The 21138-nt window shown below is 31.7% G+C and overlaps 1 long non-coding RNA gene across 1 annotated transcript; it reads right to left on the bottom strand.

The window, feature by feature from the left end:
• Window positions 1–912: 912 nt before the first annotated feature.
• Window positions 913–3279, bottom strand: LOC128286931 (uncharacterized). The gene is made up of 3 exons (XR_008277619.1): window positions 3095–3279; window positions 2134–2175; window positions 913–1120 (listed from the first exon to the last, which is right to left on the bottom strand). It is a non-coding gene; the product is annotated as an uncharacterized LOC128286931 (long non-coding RNA).
• Between the last annotated feature and the right edge of the window lie 17859 nt (window positions 3280–21138).

Below are 21138 nucleotides of genomic sequence, written 5' to 3' on the forward strand. Positions count from 1 at the left end.
AAAAAAAAAGGAACTGGAGATGAAATGAAAAGGAATGGTTTTGTTTTTAAATGATGATGATGAGATGATACCGTTTGGTATAGTGTGGGGTTTGGCATTTTCCCTAAAAGGGGGATTTATGCAATTAGTCATTTCCCTTTTCAACCCTCATTCAATCAGCTCCATTTTTTGTCTTCTTTTGTTTTAAAATTTAGCCCTCAGATCCTATTTGGTTTTCGCTTTTCTATCCTTAATTAACTTTTCAGTATTTATACTTTTATACCTCGAATTTTAATTTATTTTTAGCCATGACTTAAATCTATTTAATTCACTTATTGACCTTTTTTTTGTGTTTGTTTTATGTACATATTATTTCAAGTATTTTATATGTTACTTATTTACATCTATTCTAACTTATTTTAATGTGTTGATTATTCAAATTCTTATTATTTATCTTAACTTGCTTTATGTATATATATATTACCTTAATCTACTTTATATGTATTATTTATTGGTTTTTATTGTAGCACCCCAAACCCGGCCCAGAAGTTATGGCCGGATCCGGCATGCCACATCAAAAACGTAAAAAAAAAAAAATTCCATTCTAAGTCCAGAAAATCGTACTTGATGTTCAAAAGATTAATTCATTAAGGGTTAAAGTGAAAGGAAGTCATGCACCGGTAGGAAACCGAAAAAGAGGTGGTGAGTCTATCGGATTGCTAAGTACCAAGCTCCTTCGGATCCAATCCTGACATGCATACCGCCATTGCCACACCTTAACGTCATGGATATTTCTAGGAAACCGATTTGATTAAGTCATTTTTAGGAAAAGTGATTAATTTTGAAAAATACTTTCATTCGGAAGCTTTGCATGTTGTCGTGTTATTTTGAAATCAACTGTTGTTTTTGAAAACGCTAGCCTAAAGCTATCAATTTCAACAGTTAAAATAAATATTATCTATCTTAATAAAACATATAAAAACCATCAAAAATAAATAAGCGGCCTTATTACATTTAAAAGCCCAAAACTTCAAACGTAAATAAAAGGATGTCCAGTTCACCAGAAGAAAATCAAACTTTCAGAACGGGTGGCCACTCCGAATTCCCTCACAGCTCCAAGCCCACTATGGTTGGGGATTTCCTGCGTGGATGAAAATAAAAGGGGTGAGTTTGGGGAAACTCAGTGTGTAAGGAAAACCCATTCAAAGCCCAAGTCAGCTCAAGCCTATTGGGCCTAAGCCCATTCAGTGCAGTGGTCTGGGCGAGCCTTTCAGATTACAATAAAGCGGGCCTTAGCCCTTATTCAGATAACAGTATGGCCCATAGGCCCATTTCAAAATACATGCAACATCAGTAAACATATGCAAGCCCATTTGGGTAACAGTGGTACTAGGCCAGAGCCCTTTTCAGATTACAATAAACTGGGCCTTAGCCCCTTATTCAGATAATGATGTATGGCCCATAGGCCCATTTCAAAATACATGCAACATCGGTAAACATATGCAAGCCCATTTGGGAGACTACTCAACCCACCAACCACTACACTCCACCGTACCAGCCATACACTCCATGTGGGAATAGCTCAACCCACCCAAATTAACACTCCACGATTGCTTGACCTTGCTGCTCGATTATCGATAAATTGAGGCAAAGCCTCCGATCGTGGACAAGCCACTTTCAGTACTTCCTCCGTCAATATCCCAATCCCATGCATCAGATAATAACAACATGGCATGCGATAAATAACAACGATCAAACATGCATTTAGGTCAATTTAACCCTAGGGGTATTTGGTAATTTTGCACATAGGGGTATAACGGTAATTTTCCATACATAGGGGTATTATAGTAATTTAGCTGCTTTTAGGGTTTTTCATGCATATTCCTACTTTTCACGTACTAACAGAATCACGCATCGAGGGTTCTTACGAATTGGGCCGTTGGCCCATCATTCCAATTTTGGCCCATTAAGCCCAAAAATATCGAGGCACGTAAATCATGCACTTTGCGTCCAAATTTTGCAGCTTACCAAAAACATTAATCGATTTACCTCACGAGCATTCGCACACTCGCAAATCTACAAAATACCGGTTTTGGCATTTCGACTTTTCGACTTTTTTGATCTAGACTAAGAAAGAGGGTGTTAGTTACACACCTGTTTGCGACGATATGTTGATGAGATCCACACACGAACCGCCTACAATTGGATTACTAACACGTTAATCTAACTATTCAAATACAAACTACGTATTAACCCCTTACAATATTCGGCCAACCACACCTACAGATCATAGTAAGCTTATAAGAAATCAATAAGCAACTCATTAACAAATTTTTGTCAATGTTTACCACATAATCATAATTTCACTGCAAGCTGTCTTCCTGAACAATAGTCACTAAATTATTTATAACTGGAGCTACGAAACTACAAATCAAGTTCTGTTAATTTTCCATGAAAATAGACTCATATATCTTCTATCCATAAAATTTTCATAATTTTTGGTTTAGCCAATCAATACCAGATTTTTCTCAAAGTTTCCCATGTTTCACTGTTTGACTAATCTGACCACTCTTCATTACGAATCAAATTTCTCATTGTACAGAATTCAAAATATGTTCTTGTTTATTTCATTAGAAACTAGACTCAATAAGCTTTAATTACATAATTTATTCAGCTTCTAATTCATCTCCCACAATTTATGGTGATTTTCCAAAGTCACGTTACTGCTGCTGTCCCAAGCAGATTTATTACCAAATCACTCTTTCATACACCTATCTTGCATGCATGTTATTTAAACATGTATATCACCAATCAATCATCACATATCTATGATTTTTACTTAAGCATAATCTCCATTTCATCATTTCAAAGCACAACATGTTAGCCGATTTTTCCCTTTAGTATCTAAGGCACATGCATGCTCATTTGTTTGGCTCAACTTCACATATCTTCCATTTTTCATCAAAAGAACATGAAACAACAACCATTTCCTTCATTTCAATTCATGACCAAATGCTCACAACACAACTAAAAATCAAAATATACTTCAAGAGTTAAGGTAGAATCAAGAAGAACTCATGAACCTCAAAATAGAAGCAAGGTACCAAGAACTTACCTTCAATTTTCCTCCTCCTAATGACCGAATACTCAAGAGCTTTCTCCTCTCCTTTCTCTTCTCTAACTTTCAGCTATGATGAACAAAGATGGACAAAACTTTGTTCTTTTCACCCCTTTTTCTTTTAATAAAACTTCATATTTCATCCATTTAATTCTTTAATACAAAAGTCATGATATTCTTATCATGAAACATTTACCTAACCCATTATCATGAAACATTTACCTAACCTATTATCATGGAACATTTACCTAACCTATTATCATGAAACATTTACCTAACCCATTATCATGGAACATTTACCTAACCTATTATCAATTTGTATCAAATTGTACCATAAATTATGGATATCAAGTGTACATTTTGTCTACAACAACATGATGGCTGGCCACTTCATATAAAATGGGAGTTTTGTCATGCAAATCCTCCTATTTTGCACTCCTATTTATTTGGCCACTTTAATTTAGCCTATAGCATTTCCAAACATTTTCATATAGGTCCTATTTCATAATTTCACTCCATATTTCTTATGGAACAAAAATTAACTAAAATTACGGGTTCTATCTTAGCTTGGGCTTTCTAGAGGCCCACTAACATAATTAAACCTATGCCAACATTCACGAGATTCACGAAAATTGGGGCGTTACAACTCTACCCTCCTTAAAGAAATTTCGTCCTCGAAATTTACCTAATCCAAACAGATGAGGGTATTCCTGTTGCATCGTCTCTTCTGGCTCCCAAACTCAGAAGTTTCCCCTTCCTTAAGTTGTTGAAAACGAGCGACCAAAGACTCATCGTTCAATTTTTTTTCCTTAATCTAATCCACCCAGGTTGGCCTCGCTTGCAACTCAGCCAACAGACTTCTATCATCATACAGACTCAGACGAGCAAACATTGCTCTCAGATCAGATACAGCTCTACAACTTAGAGCATCGGCTACCACATTAGCCTTGCCTAGGTGATACTCGATCGAACAGTCATAATCCTTAAGTAACTCAATCCATCTCCTTTGCCTAAGGTTCAGCTCCTTCTGAGTCAACAAATACTTAAGACTATTATGGTCAGTGTATATAATACACGTTTCTCCGTACAAGTAATGTCTCCAAATCTTAAGTGCAAATATCACTGCTGCCAACTCTAAATCATGAGTCAAATAGTTTCCCTCATGAGGATTAAGCTATCGTGATGCATATGCAACCACCTTACCCTCTTGCATTAACACGCATCCCAAACCCACGTGTGATGCGTAACTGTACACAGTAAAATCATTCCCAAACTCCGGCTGAATTAACACAGGTGCTTCAGTCAGAACTTTCTTCAACTTCTCAAAAGCTTCATGCTGTTTCTTAGTCCATACAAACGATACTCCTTTTCTTATGTGTTTTGTCAGAGGTACTGCCATTACAGAAAAACCTTCTACAAACCTTCTGTAGTATCCTGCCAGTCCTAGGAAACTCCATATTTCCAACACCGTCCTAGGTGGCTTCCACTCCAAAATTGCTTCAATCTTTCGAGGCTCCACCTTAATCCCTTCGGCAGAGACCACATGTCCTAAGAAGGTTACCTCCCTCAACCAAAATTCACACTTGCTGAACTTCGCAAAGAGTTCCTTCTCTCTTAACACTCGCAGCACTATACGGAGATGCTCATCATGTTTCGCTTCAGTTTCAGAATATATCAGGATATCGTCAATAAAGACGACTACGAACTGATCCAAAAATGGTTGGAACACACGATTCATCAGATCCATAAACGCTGCAGGAGCGTTCGTTAGTCCAAATGGCATAACCAGAAACTCGTAATGACCATATCGAGTCCTGAATGTCGTCTTTTGGATATCTGCCTCCTTGACCATTAACTGATGATATCCAGATCGAAGGTCGATCTTGGAAAATACAGAAGCTCCTCTAAGCTAGTCGAATAGCTCGTCAATCCTTGGCAGTGGATACTTATTCTTAATTATCAGTTTGTTCAACTGGCGATAATCAATGTACATCCGCATTGTACCATCCTTCTTCTTCACGAATAGCACCGGTGCTCCCCATGAAGACACGCTTGGCCTAATAAAGCCCCTATCCAACAACTTTTGAATTTGAGCATTTAACTCTACTAACTCCTTCGATGCCATCCTATACGGTGCGATAGACACAGGCGCCATTCCAGGCAACAAGTCTATTCCAAACTCAACTTCTCAATTCGGAGGCAATCCTGGAAGCTCCTCCGGAAAAACATCTTGGAACTCATTTTCGGTCCTAACCTTATCCACTGTCAGTCCTTCCTCTTCCGACTGACTTACAAATACCAATTAGGCCTCACAACTTTTTCGAATCCACTTTTCGGCTCTTAATACCGACACCACATTGGACAAATAATCCCTTCTCTCACCTATCACCATAACCTCCTCATCCTTTGTAGTTCTTAACACCATTCGTTTAGAAGCACAATCCAGAGTCGCCTTATGCTTAACAAGCCAATCCATTCCCAGAATGAGGTCAAACTCTCCGAACAGTAACTCCATCGATCTTGGGAAAAACATTGCCTTGAGTTTCTAAGGGTACATTCCTATACAGTTTGTCTACCCTAACCGAGTGACCCAAGGGACTTAGTACAGATACCCTACTCACAATCTCCTCAGAGCAGTCCAAGTCGTCCATAATCCGTTCTGTGGCCTCCAACCAATATTCCGCCACATTCGGGGCTATACCAGACACGCCCTTAAAGATCTCCGTTCCGTTAGTCCTGAAGTCATTTAGAAATAGATCCCTGAATTTCGTTGCCCGAACTTGCTCCGGCAACCCTTTTCAGAACATGAAGCATTACCTGTGATAGGGCATCATCCTCGGCACCGCGGTCATGAGACTCTACCTCTGTTGCCGGTGGTACCGATGCATCTGCCGCTAGCATATATCCCGAAGACGAAGATACCGCTCGAGCACTTTCTCGATTCCGTCCACGGCCTCTTGTACTCATATCGTATTATCTTGATTACGAATTTTTATGCATCAATTAATATTCCAGTGTTTATTATAGATGTTTTATGAATTAGACAGTAATTCAAAGTTTGTTTTCGCAGAATCGAAGTCTAGCTACAGTTTCAGTCTCTTATCAAATTTTCCTATGGTTTCAGAATCATCCTATCTAGAGTATCCTAGTAGGGTTTCAGTACAGACAGATAATTCAGGAAAATATTCAGAAAAGTTCAGGGTAATACTTACAGACTTGGTAGGAGATTGAATGCCACCTTCTAAAGATCTAAATTTTGAAAATCGATTTTTCGCATTCTTTATAAAATTTTTCTTTCGAAAATCTTTATTTTGTAAACCCATTCCACACCGAGTTGTTACAACCTAGGCTCTGAATGTAGCACCCCAAACCCGGCCCAGAAGTTATGGCCGGATCCGGCATGCCACATCAAAAACGTTAAAAAAAAAATTTCCATTCTAAGTCCAGAAAATCGTACTTGGTGCTCAAAAGATTAATTCATTAAGGGTTAAAGTGAAAAGAAGCTGTGCACCAGGTAGGAAACTGGAAAAGAGGTGGTGAGTCTATCGGACTGCTTAAGTACCAAGCTCCCTTCGGATCCAATCCTAGACATGCATACCGCCATTGCCACACCTTAACGTCATGGATATTTCTAGGAAACCGATTTGATTAAGTCATTTTTAGGAAAAGTGATTAATTTTGGAAAATACTTTCATTGCGGAAGCTTTGCTTGTTGTCGTGTTATTTTGAAATCAACTGTTGTTTTTGAAAAACGCCTAAAGCTATCCAATTTCAACAGTTAAAATAAATATTATCTATCTTAATAAAACATATAAAACCATCAAAATAAATAAGCGGCCTTATTACATTTAAAAGCCCAAAACTTCAAACGTAAATAAAAGGATGTCCAGTTCACCAAAAGAAAATCAAACTTTCGAGCGGGTGGCCACTCCAATTCCCTCACGACTCCAAGCCCACTATGGTTGGGGATTTCTGCGTGGATGAAAATAAAAGGGTGAGTTTGGGAAACTCGGTGTGTAAGGAAAACCCATTCAAAGCCCAAGTCAGCTCAAGCCTATTGGGCCTAAGCCCATTCAGTGTGATGGTCTTGGGCGAGCCTTTTCAGATTACAATAAGCTGGGCCTTAGCCCTTATTCAGATAACAAGTATGGCCCATAGGCCCATTTCAAAATACATGCAACATCGGTAAACATATGCAAGCCCATTTAGGTAACAGTGGTACTAGGCGAGCTCTTTTGATTACAATAAACTGGGCCTTAGCCCTTATTCAGATAATGATATGGCCCATAGGCCCATTTCAAAATACATGCAACATCGGTAAACATATGCAAGCCCATTTGGGGAGACTACTCAACCCACCAACCACTACACTCCACCGTACCAGCCATACACTCCATGTGGGAATAGCTCAACCCACCCATTAACCAACACTCCACAGTCTTGACCTTGCTTTGCTCGGTTAACGATAAATTGAGGCAAAGCCTCAAGATCGTGGACAAGCCACTTTCGATACTTCCTCCGTCAATATCCCAATCCCATGCATCGATAATAACAACATGGCATGCAGATAAATAACAACATCAAACATGCATTTAGGTCAATTTAACCATAGGGGTATTTGGTAATTTGCACCTAGGGGTATAATAAATAATTTTCCATACATAGGGGTATTATAGTAATTTAGCTGCTTTTAGGGTTTTCATGCATATTCCTACTTTTCACGTACTAACGAATCACGTCGAGGGTTATTACGAATTGGGCCGTTGGCCCATCATTCCAATTTTGGCCCATTAAGCCCAAAAATATCGAGGGCACAGAAATCATGCACTTTGCAGTCCAAATTTTGCAGCTTACCAAAAACATTAATCGATTTACCTCACGAGCATTCGTACACTCACAAATCTACAAAATACCGGTTTTCGGCATTTCGGCTTTTCGACTTTTACTGATCTAGACTAAGAAAGAGGGTGTTAGTTACACACCTGTTTGCGACGATATGTTGACGAGATCCACATACGAACCGCCTACAATTGGATTACTAACACGTTAATCTAACTATTCAAATACAAACTACGTATTAACCCCTTACAATATTCGGCCAACCACACCTACAGATCATAGTAAGCTTATAAGAAATCAATAAGCAACTCATTAACAAATTTTTGTCAATGTTTACCACATAATCATAATTTCACTGCAAGCTGTCTTCCTGAACAATAGTCACTAAATTATTTATAACTGGAGCTACGAAACTACAAATCAAGTTCCGTTAATTTTCCATGAAAATAGACTCATATATCTTCTATCCATAAAATTTTCATAATTTTTGGTTTAGCCAATCAATACCAGATTTTTCTCAAAGTTTCCCATGTTTCACTGTTTGACTAATCTGACCACTCTTCATTACGAATCAAATTTCTCATTGTACAAAATTCAAAATATGTTCTTGTTTATTTCATTAGAAACTAGACTCAATAAGCTTTAATTACATAATTTATTCAGCTTCTAATTCATCTCCCACAATTTATGGTGATTTTCCAAAGTCACGTTACTACTGCTGTCCCAAGCAGATTTATTACCAAATCACTCTTTCATACACCTATCTTGCATGCATGTTATTTAAACATGTATATACCAATCAATCATCACATATCTATGATTTTTACTTAAGCATAATCTCCATTTCATCATTTCAAAGCACAACATGTTAGCCGATTTTTCCCTTTAGCATCTAAGGCACATGCATGCTCATTTGTTTGGCTCAACTTCACATATCTTCCATTTTTCATCAAAAGAACATGAAACAACAACCATTTCTTTCATTTTAATTCATGACCAAATGCTCACAACACAACTAAAAATCAAAATATACTTCAAGAGTTAAGGTAGAATCAAGAAGAACTCATGAACCTCAAAATAGAAGCAAGGTACCAAGAACTTACCTTCAATTTTCCTCCTCCTAATGACCGAATACTCAAGAGCTTTCTCCTCTCCTTTCTCTTCTCTAACTTTCAGCTATGATGAACAAAGATGGACAAAACTTTGTTCTTTTCACCCTTTTTTCTTTTAATAAAACTTCATATTTCATCCATTTAATTCTTTAATACAAAAGTCATGATATTCTTATCATGAAACATTTACCTAACCCATTATCATGAAACATTTACCTAACCCATTATCATGAAACATTTACCTAACCCATTATCATGGAACATTTACCTAACCTATTATCAATTTGTATCAATTTGTACCATAAATTATGGATATCAAGTGTACATTTTGTCTACAACAACATGATGGCTGGCCACTTCATGTAAAATGGGAGGTTTGTCATGCAAATCCTCCTATTTTGCACTCCTATTTATTTGGCCACTTTAATTTAGCCTATAGCATTTCCAAACATTTTCATATAGGTCCTATTTCATAATTTCACTCCATATTTCTTATGGAACAAAAATTAACTAAAATTACCAGGTTCTATCTTAAGCTTGGGCTTTCTAGAGGCCCACTAATATAATTAAACCTATGCCAACATTCACAGGATTCCTGAAAATTGGGGCGTTACATTTATTCCTTACCTATTATATATATGTATACATATAGTTTATTTCAAGCTTTTAGATATTTATAATTCTTTAAAAATTATTATATATTTATTTTAAATTTTTTATATATTTTAAGTTATTGTATATTATGTATTTCAAATAACTCTCTCTTTATTATCTTTGAATTGTTACTATTACAAAGTATATTTATATTGTCCCTTTTAATTCTTTTACATATTATATGTTTTTTAAACTTGTTATATATCATTTTAAATTAACTATTATATATTACTTATTTTAAAATTATTTTATATACCTTATTTTAAACCCATTTTACTTATTTCAAATGATTTTATTATTATTTATTTTAGGTTTTTTACATATCATTTTACCCTTTTATATATACATATTATATATTTTAAAATTATTCATTTTTTAAATTCTACTTTGTGTGGTAATGGATTTTAAGACACCTTTTTATATTACTTATTTTAAACTCATTTATTATCATTTGTTCACACTTTATTTATTTTAATTTGTTTTATACTTTTTATCATTTAATTCATTGGTCCTTATTTATTGATGTTATCATTTAAATGTTGTATGATTGTTGCTATTGCATGTACTATGATTCGTTATTTATATTTTCATCTTATTGTCATTCACTAGTGTAATATTTTATTCATGCATTATTATTCCACGCACTATCATTCTATGCACATTACTATATTTTTATCTCACGTCACCGTATCGTGTATTAAACTTCAACGTTTTATCCAATATGGATCGTCCCACTTTTACTCCAAATAAATAACACTTGTTGTTTAAATATTGCATTTGTTACTATTCAAAAACGAAATTTTCTAAATAAGGCAATGTTATGCATTTTGAGATATCGAGGAATTGTGCCCTAACTTACGGGGTTTCAATTTTCTCGTTATTTCTAAATAGCTAAATATCCTTTTCGAGTTTTAAAACACACGAAACTCTCATTTAAATTAAAAGACGACCTTGTGCTTGGTAATTCACGGTATTGTGTCCTAACTTACGGGATGTGATATTTCGATATCTCGAGATAAGGAAATCTTTAAACAATCGATTTGAGCTAATTCAAGAATTTTAAAATCGATATTAATAGAAAGGATCGAATTTCAAATCCGTTCCCGTTTTAATTTTCACTTTCAAAACCAAAGTCGATCCCGTTTTCAAAAAATGATTATGACACTATCTTGTATGTTATGTTTTATCATGTTAGTGCGCTCCTTCATGCATCGATTTTAAAAATGAGACTTCAAGGATTTCAAAAAATATAAAGGCAATGCTTGGTGTTTGGAAATTTTGAGAAAGTAGTGCCCTAACTTATTGGGTTACCACTTTTCTCGTTGAATTCGAATAATTAAGTACCCTTCTAAGTTTTTTTAAGGGTTTTCTAAACGCAAGCCACTATCTTGGAATTTCAAAGCAATATGTCCTAACTTATTGGATATAGCGTTTTGCTGTTTCGAGATAGGAATTTCAAAATGGGTTAACTTAATGTCAATACTTTGACGCGAGTGAATCCCAATTTTCAAAGTTAAAATATTTTAAAGAAGACTACATCTTAATTTTTTTTTAAATTTCCGACATTAAAGACATTTGATAATCAATTAGGTACCAACTTTTGGGCGTTACGAGGGTGCTAATCCTTCCTCGTATGTAACCGACTCCCGAACCCGTTCTTTTATTTCGTGGACCAAAACTAATGATTTTAAAACAAAATGTTTTAAAGGTGATCCAATCACACCTAAAAAGATTGGTGGCGACTCCCGTTTTCGTTTTCAAAATCGATTCCCATTTTCCAAAACTCGATTTGAAAATGGTTTCGACAAACAAATTTTGGGAAAAAAATTGTATATTTACATCGGATGAGACTCCAACCTAATTAAAATCTTAATTTTTTTTAAATTTCAACAAAATCATTAAATTAATATTAATATTAATGGAGAGTATAGGGCGAGCATTCGATCGAATAGAGTGAAAAATTTTCGAGCTAATCGAGTTGACGAGTCTGATTTTATCATCCTAACTCAATTTGAATTTTTTTCGAATCGAGTTAAGTGAAATAAAATTCGAGTCAAGTCAAGTCGAATCAAATCAAGTGAAATTGTTTGAGTTAAATTAAAACATGTTAAATTAAAATCTTGTTACAGTACAATTTGTAATAGCCCAAATTTGACCGGGCTTAAATAAAACAAAAGAAAATAAATAAATAAATATTTATTTTAAACAGTCAATTAAAGGTCCAGGTTACAAAGCCCAAAACAATGGGGCCCAACGTCTAAACATAATGGACTGATCCAAACCCCACATCAGACCTAAGTCCTAAAACATTACTGGCCCAAAATAGCCCAAACCCGTTATACACACACCCAAACAAACCGGTTACACCCTACCTAGCCTAGGACTAAACCAAACCCAAATAACAGAGGCCCAAAACTTAAAATTACCAGCTAGGGTTTCCAACCCTAGCTCTTTCTTCTCGCGCCGCAAACAGAAGCTTCTAGAAGCCATCCCAACGGACGCGTCTGCTCATCTCTCACGTTGTTCCAGTGACACTCCATCAGCGTCGTGACTCTGCCTCCGTAATCAGCGCGCGAATCCGCACTAGCACATTCACTGCCAAATTCTTCGATGATACCTGCAGAAGAAGGAAAGAACCACAGCAGCAAACAAAACAAATATGGAAGGAAAGATTTCTTTCCAAATATATGTAATAACAACAGTGTTTATAAAGCCCGAATGCTTTCATTGTACAAGGGACCGCAGATTTTTACAGAAATAAACACATACGGAGATTTTACACGAAAGAAACAGGAAACGGATTTTATTTTAGAAGGTGATTTTTTATTACGTTTCTTTTCTCTTTTCATAGGAATATACGAATCGTTTTTTAAAAAATTAGTAGCATTCGAAAGAAAAGGGGAGTTACCTGTGGAAGGACGACGGTTTTAGACCCTCAGACAACCGGGAACGATGGCGCGTGGGCGCGTGGGCGCGTGTAGGACCAATGACCGGAGCGTGGCCTACGGAGGCCAGAGCCCGGAGCTCCTCTCCACTCTCCTCTTTTAGAGGAAATTTTTAAGTTTTTTTTTTTTTACTCGGGTTTCAAATGAATATAAAACTAAAAATTTGGCTTATATAGCCCTTTCAAAATGGTCCCATTTTAGCTTGGTCTGATAAGCTTAAAACGATGACGTTTTAAGGCCTTAGGATCCGCGCGTTGACCCGATTACTTGGGGAGGATCCGCGTGTTTTTGAGGATTGGGTTAATTACCCAATTAGTCCCTCCAACTTTTTTACGTTTACGGTTTTGTTTTATTTTATTTATGATTTAGCCCTGATATTTTGTTTCAGTTTTAATTTAGTCCTTGTAGTAACCGTTTTAAGTCCTGGATTAAAACGATGCCGTTTAGGGACAAGGGAAAATTTCCCGATGAGTCCCTAGGGTTTTAACGGCCGTTTCAATTAGGTCTAATTTCAGTTATTTTCTTATTAAATTAGCCACTGACTTTTATTTATGTTCAATTTAGTCCCTTTTATCCCTTTAATCTATTTATAACCTATTTATTTTAAAAACTTTATACATATACTATTCTATTTTAATACGAATATACGTATTATATGTCTTATAATTATTTACTTATATTTTATTATATTATATTACTTCATATCTTTCTATTATCACATTAATATATATTTTAACATATATCATTACTTATTATTTATTATAATACATTTTATCACATAATGTTTATATATCTTTTATATTATTTTACATTTTAACAATATATTATTTCATATTATTATTATTTATTATATATTATTTTTCACAAATTATTTTTATTATTTTACATTATTATTTATATATTATTATTATATTTTACTTGTATTATATATTTATTAATTATTTATATATATTATATATTATTTTTACATATATACACTTTCATATTATAAATTATAATTATTTTATATTATGTCATTTATTTATACTATTATATTTTATATTTTATATAATTATTACTCTTATAAATATATTTTTATTATATATTATATTATTAAATATCACATTTTTATATATGCTCATTCTATTTATCAATCGTTTATAATATACATATATTTTAAAACTTGTGTTTTATTATTATACAATATTTGCTTTTACTTTAGAATTAATTGCTATGTTATATTTTATATGTTATGCAATATCTTAGACTTTATAATTTACTTTCAAATACATACTTTTTATATATGTGTCAGAATTGAATATCATGCATCATTTATATGTTTAAATATATATTGAATTACATGTTTATGGGTTTTACCTATTCTTCTTAAATATATATTGCGTTTTATGTATTCTTTCTTATTTAGAATTTGTCATGTTTTATTTTTATATATATTGGTTAGTATATAATATTTATGCTGTTATGCTATTATTAAAATATGTTATCTCGTGTGTTATGTTAATATACCCCTTCATGCATCGGTTTTAAAAACGAGACATCAAAGTTTTCAAAAATAAAAAGGCAATGCTTGGTGTTTGGAAGCTTCGAGAAAAGTAGTGCCCTAACTTATTGGGTTGCAATTTTTCTCGTTGAGTTCGAATGGTCAAGTACCCTTCTAAGTTTTTAAGATTTTCAAAATACGAGCAACTGTCTTGGAATTTCAAAGCATTATGTCCTAACTTACTGGATATGGCGTTTTGTTGTTTCGAGATAGGGATTTCCAAAAAAGGGCTAACTTAGTATCAATATTTTGATACAAGTGAACCCCAATTTTCAAAAATCAAAATATTTTAAAGAATATTGCATCTTAAAAATTTTTAATTTCCGACCTTAAAGACTTTTGATAATTAATTAGGTACCAATTTTTGGACGTTACGAGGGTGCTAATCCTTCCTCGTACGTAACTAACTCCTGAACCCGTTCTTTTTTATTTCGTAGACCAAAACTAATGATTTTAAAACAAAATGTTTTAAAGGTGATCCAATCACACCTAAAAGGATTGGTGGCGACTCCCGTTTTCGTTTTTAAAGTCGATTCTCATTTTTCTAAAATTCGGTTTAAAAATAGTTTTGACACAATTAATTCCATGTCGAGCACATAAATTTGAAACTATATTTTAATATGATAAACTTGAATAATTAATTAACTTATTTAAGTCTCAAATTTAATTAATTAAAATTTTTATAATTTAAAAAATTGGAATTTTATAAATATTTAAAAATTTAAAATTTATTTTGAATTAATTTGTAATTTTGTTGAGAGAAACTAATTTGTTCATTTTAAAATTAATAGGAACCAAATGAGTATTTACACCAATCTGTTATTCGAGTTAATCAATTGTAAAATTCAACTTGACTTAAATCCAAAATTTAAACATTTATTTTAAATTTATTTTAAATTAATTCAAATAATTCAATTCGATTAACTCGAAATTTAAATTTTTTAAGATTTTTTCAAATTGAATTTCTATCATTAACTCATCAAGAAACAGTTCCGTAAGGGTATTGAGGTAGCAGAGAAGTATAAGGAACATTAATTATCTTATTTGACATACAATCACATCAAGAGTTCAAATCATAGTGTTTGTATCTTACGTATCTTCAAAGTACAACCTTATTACAAAATCATTATCTTTAGCCAATGAAATACTTCAAAAGTAACCTATCATAGTGATAAGAATACGAGTACTTTTTTATTAAAATATTATTTATCGGTATTTCTTTTTATTCTATTGAGACCCTTATTATTTTTATAAATAGTTAGGTCAAGTACATATTTTACGTGTGTCGATATTCTATTAAAATATAAAAAGTTATTCTCTTAATTTTATTTTATTTTTACTAAATTCTTCTTTCAATTTTTTAGCCTAAAAGTTTCATGCAAAGTTTTCATCAATTTACAATTACAATCAACACTTTAGAAAGCCGAGGTCAAAGATAATAAAGAAGATTGAGTGGTTGAAAGCTAAAAACAATTTAATCTATTTTGTACAAAAACACAAATACAATTTAAGTAAATAGATTTATTGCTAAAAACATCCCAATTGATTAATTTTAAAAATTAAATTAAATTTCCATTATGCACTACTCCATTATTTTCAAACTGGTTATTTCAATAAATATACCCCTAATTGAGATCTTAACTCTCATTTATGGACAAAATATGCAAATATACATAATGAAGAATGAAAATTTTCAGTGAAAAATTATGGGTAATCATAATTATAGTTTATCTTGCCTTAGAAATGATGAAATCTTGAGCAAAGTCTTTATATCTTCACTTGACAACAATGGTAGCACAAGAAAACAAAGAAAATGGAGAAGATTAGGCTCCATTCGGTTTCAAGAAACAAATGTTATTTCATTTTCATTTTCTTGGAAAATAAAAAAATATTAAAGAAAACATGTTTGATTAAAATTTAAAAAACAATATTTGGAAAATGAAAATATGTCAAAACAGAAAACAATAAAGAAAAAATATTTTCATTGCTTTCACTAAAAATACTTAGTAAATGTGAAAATGATGAAAATAATTATTTTAATTTTAAATGAATTGGAACTGGTTCAATTCTATATAAACCCAAAAAATTTCTCTTTTCTTCTTCAATTATTTTTCAAATATTAAATCTATTATCCTTATTCAAATCCATATAAATACAATTTTTTATTTTATTTCACATGATTTTATTATAAAATAAGAATTACCAAAATTTTCTCATGTTTTCATTATTGAAAACAAATTTTTATTTTATTTATCAAACCTCTTTTTCAACTTTTAAAATAAAAATAAAATTACTTTTGAAAGTGAAAATGAAGAAGAAACTCAAAAAAGTGTAATTATTAAAAATGATAATATAAGTGACATTTAAATATCATCTACAAATATCTTTATGTTTTATTTATTCACATGTTGAAAAAAAATCAAGTAAGTGTATAAAATATCAAATTTGTTAAATTATTTTTATTTCAAAGTTTATAGCACATGAGTTTTAACTAATATATCATGTAAATATTATTTGTATCAAATATGATCGGTTTTTGGTTAATTTAGGGAAGGTTTGGATGGGCAGTGCGTTTATTTGCGGTTAGTGTAAAAACAGCAGTGATAGTACTGAGATTAGATACTGTAACAATATTGTAGCGTGAGACAAAAAGTAAGCTAAATGCACCGCACCCAATTGCCTACCCAAACTCACCCTTAATCCCTTTATTATAATATTTTAATTTCTAGTCCTTTTTCCAAAATGTGCATTTACAATCTTGACTTTTATGTCTTAAAAAGTGCATTATAGTCCTTGTTTATGTCTTTAAGAGAATAGGCTTGCCTTCACCACAACATGAAGCATGTGTATGCTATGTCATTTTTCTTTGACTCTCTATTTCAATATAGTAAGTCTTCAAAGTATTATTGATTTGGGAATTTGAATTCGTAAAAGTGCCTTCTAATTGCTTAGGAAACTCAAATGATAAGTTTCGAAGGTGGAGTAAAGGTTAGACCGAAAATATTTTGAATTTCTTTCATAACTTCTGATACAGTATTTGATATTTGATATGTAAAATAACACTTGGTATAATGTGATTGATGGAGTCGAAGATATTTGTTGATTGAGGTTGAGGAGAGGGAATCACAAAGGGGAATGTTCCATCAACTTATTTTGTTTGGTTTTGTGTCTTTCACACCTATTTTTTATGCCAGTATCTGCTTCTTTCTTTTTTTTTAATACTCCCTGCTGATAATTGTTTTTGACATGTTTCACATCTTATTTATTAATAGTTTTTCTTTGTTTTTAAAGATAAGAAATTTAAAATTACCCCCAGAACGCGTAAAATACTCAGTTATAATAAATTTAACCATAAAAGGATATTTGTAAACTATATTTATATATCACTTACTATCTATGTAACACTCCAAACCCGGTCTAGACGTTATGGTCGAATTCGAAAGTATCACATGAAATGGTGTTGAAAATCGTTGTCGTTAAATTAAACCATACTAGTTCATTAGCCCCTATTGGTATTATCAATTTCAAAACTCTATTTCTTTTAATTGCTTAGAGGTAAACGAAATGTAGCGGAAGCTTTAAAACAAATACGTTGTATTTAGAAAATCATTCAAGATTTTAAAAAACCCTTACTTTTGGTAAAATGCGAGTTATATTACGTTTTACAGTTATAATATCATAAAATCGCAATCTAACCCAAATTAAAATAAAACAGTCCGTAAAGTCCGAATTACAGAAAATAAACCCAGAATAAACCAGAACATAAAAATTTAATCGTAACTATAACCAGTTCGAACATATGGTCATCGAGGGGCTCCGTAGCAACGATCCGCCTAAGACTGTGGATTACCTGTACAGAATAAACAGAAAAGAGTGAGTTTACGTAAACTCAGTGTGTAACCTCACAGAATTAAGCATGCAAACAACCAGAAAATCAGAATCAATCAGATACAAATACGGGCCTAAGCCCATTACAAATATAGATACAGATGTGCAAATCAGAGTCAGAAATTAGATATCCTACCCCCATCCTCTACACACTATCTCCAACCATCCCTACACACCATGTAGGGTTTAAAACGCCCACCCAGCCCTACACTTCATGTTGTACCGATGCTGCACATAACAGATATAATACAGCCATGCTGCTAGATAATAGGCATAAATTGCCTTTCAGAACACTTCCTCCAATGTACATCATCCCAACCCCAACATTAGATACAGAAATATACAAGTACAGAATAATAATCTAACATGCTCACATGCTTATGATTGTATACAAATAGCAAATAGTAATGCAAGCAGACATGCATTAGAATTCTAATCAGATCAGAATATCAAACAGACAGTTCATATAGTTTAATGATTGTCTTTCAATTTGGCCCTTTTTGACTTGTTTTCGACCGATTACATCCTTTGGCTTTATTTATTCTGTTATTATTTTTCTTTTTCAAGCCCAGGCTAAAATTTGCCTATCACATTTAAAATTAGTTAATAACTTATATCTGAATTAAAATTTTGAGTTTATTTTATGTATTTTCTTTTCAATTTTTGTTTATAAAGTTATAGCTGAATTATGAGGTTTTCTTTTTCATTTTCCATACTTAAAAAATTCATTTAAATACAATATAATTAGGATTACGTGTCAATTCAATTATAAAATATAATTAAATCTAAGAAAATATCAAATCGATAAAAACCAAAATATAACCAAATAAAAATTAGTTATGGCAACTTCATATTGTAGGACTAGAGAGAGACTATGGTAGTTAATTTTGTTTCAATATTGCCTTTATCGGTCGGAACGTCCCATTCCTGTAGTAAACCAGAACAACGAACTTTAGGTTTCGTTTTGGTACAAATTCCAGTTGTTACTAGTCGGAATATGGTGTATTGGTCGGTACCCAAAAAATTAAATTAAATTTTAATTTTTATTATTTATTTGTACAAAAAATTATTTTTAAATATATTTGAAATTTAAATTTTACTATTTATTTTGGATTTATTGAATTATGGATTGTTATATGCATAATATGAGATGATGTTATTATTTAATTTATGAAATAATTATTTCATTTGTTTATTTTAAGTTTGTTTAATGATGGATTATATTTGTAAAGTTTATTAAGGGTAAGTTTGTTTAATGAAAGTTTGGATAGCACAATAATTACACTCTATTGTAATTACAAAGAACTGTAATTCCTTATACGTGTTTGATGATAGAGTGTAATTACATCGTAATTTCTTGTGTCATGTTTGGTAGTACAAGTTGTAATTACACATTTACAAAATTTATATTTTAAAATATTAATTACTATAAAAATTATTAGTACGATAAAAATAATTTCTAAACAAGTAACAAAAAATAAAATAAAATCATCATATATGTTATGTTAGTCTAAAAATATAGTCGATAATACATTTACAATAAAAATAGCAAGAAAAGTAAAAAGTTAAGCAATTTTATCCAATTGTTCTAGTTCATATTTGTTGGGTTATTATCTCTTTAATATTTAACATATACTCCTTATCATCATATGTTGGTTCTCGACCAAGTTCATCATTATATAAATTTGAATCTGCATCATTAAAATTATCAAAATCTTCTTCTTCAATGTATTCTACAAAGTATGGATTGTCTTAATTCCCCTTATGATTCAAGTTTTGAAATACACAACATGCTAATACAATCCAACCTTGATTTTTATGTTATACTAAGGTGATGTTAATATGAGAAATGTTTTTTTAAAACAACAATTGTCTTATCAGCCATATTTCGAAGCCTCGAACGTCCAAAATTAAAGAGTTTGCAAGTTGTCTATGGTGCTTGTGTTTAGCATCATTCTCTTAAATGGTATCATACCTTACGATATAGTGCAAAAAAATATTTTCTATTTACATAATTAGCATCAACATTATAATATTTGAATTCACAGTTAAAATAGTTTGTAGCTTTAATTATAAAAACTTATACAAACTTAATTTGACGAAAGACTTATGATAAATTAAATCCCTTTTATAATACGTAAATTAAGTAAAAAATAATATAAAATTTATAACATATAACCTTTATAGAAAATTTTATAACACTTCTTATAAATAATATATTTTTCCTATAACTTTAGAAATTCATTTTTTATAAAATTTATGATAAAAATTATTTTTATGAATAAAATATTATTTTTACAACATATAAAATGAACAAATAAATAAGTTATATCCATACTTGGCCATAACTTTAAATATATATATGTATATATATATTATAACAGTAAATTATTTTTATAATAAGTTTTTAGTCTTAACTTTAGAAAATTTTTAAGATTTATAATATAAGAATTTTTTTCCATAACATGTCACTCTTGTTCTTGTGTAATTACAAATAATTATACCAAAATCCAATTATTAGGTGGTTTTTCAAAGATATCTAAAATTATTTTATATAAAATTGATGAATATTTTATATTTTTTGATATCGTAAAATTTACATGTGGTGAGATTAGAGCTCATGCCATCAACATTTTTAAAATCTTTTCTTTATCACTCCAATTAAAGCTTTACTTTTATGAGTATTTTATATTTGATAATTATTTAATCTCATTATTTGTTTTTTTTAATTTTGTATAATCACATCAAATATCTTTCAAAAATAGCGATAAATCTAGAACAAGATATTGAAACAGATCGATATTAATACATACTAGTATCAGTAAAAAAATTGTACGTCTATCAGTATAGTACTGACTACCTTGATCCTGAGACCATTTTTTTTGGTTAAAATCATATAATAATTTAAATTAATTATAAAATAATTATTTCAAAATTTGTAATTATCTTTTCAATAATATTGTATTTAAGTTTTAAATTTAAATTTCCTGTCTGCTAGTACCAATATGAAATTGCTGGATTTTTAAACTCTTATTTTCTTTTGGGCCTCGGGTACTTGCAAAT

Source organism: Gossypium arboreum, chromosome 13, assembly GCF_025698485.1.
Source record: "Gossypium arboreum isolate Shixiya-1 chromosome 13, ASM2569848v2, whole genome shotgun sequence".
Lineage (NCBI taxonomy): Eukaryota > Viridiplantae > Streptophyta > Magnoliopsida > Malvales > Malvaceae > Gossypium > Gossypium arboreum.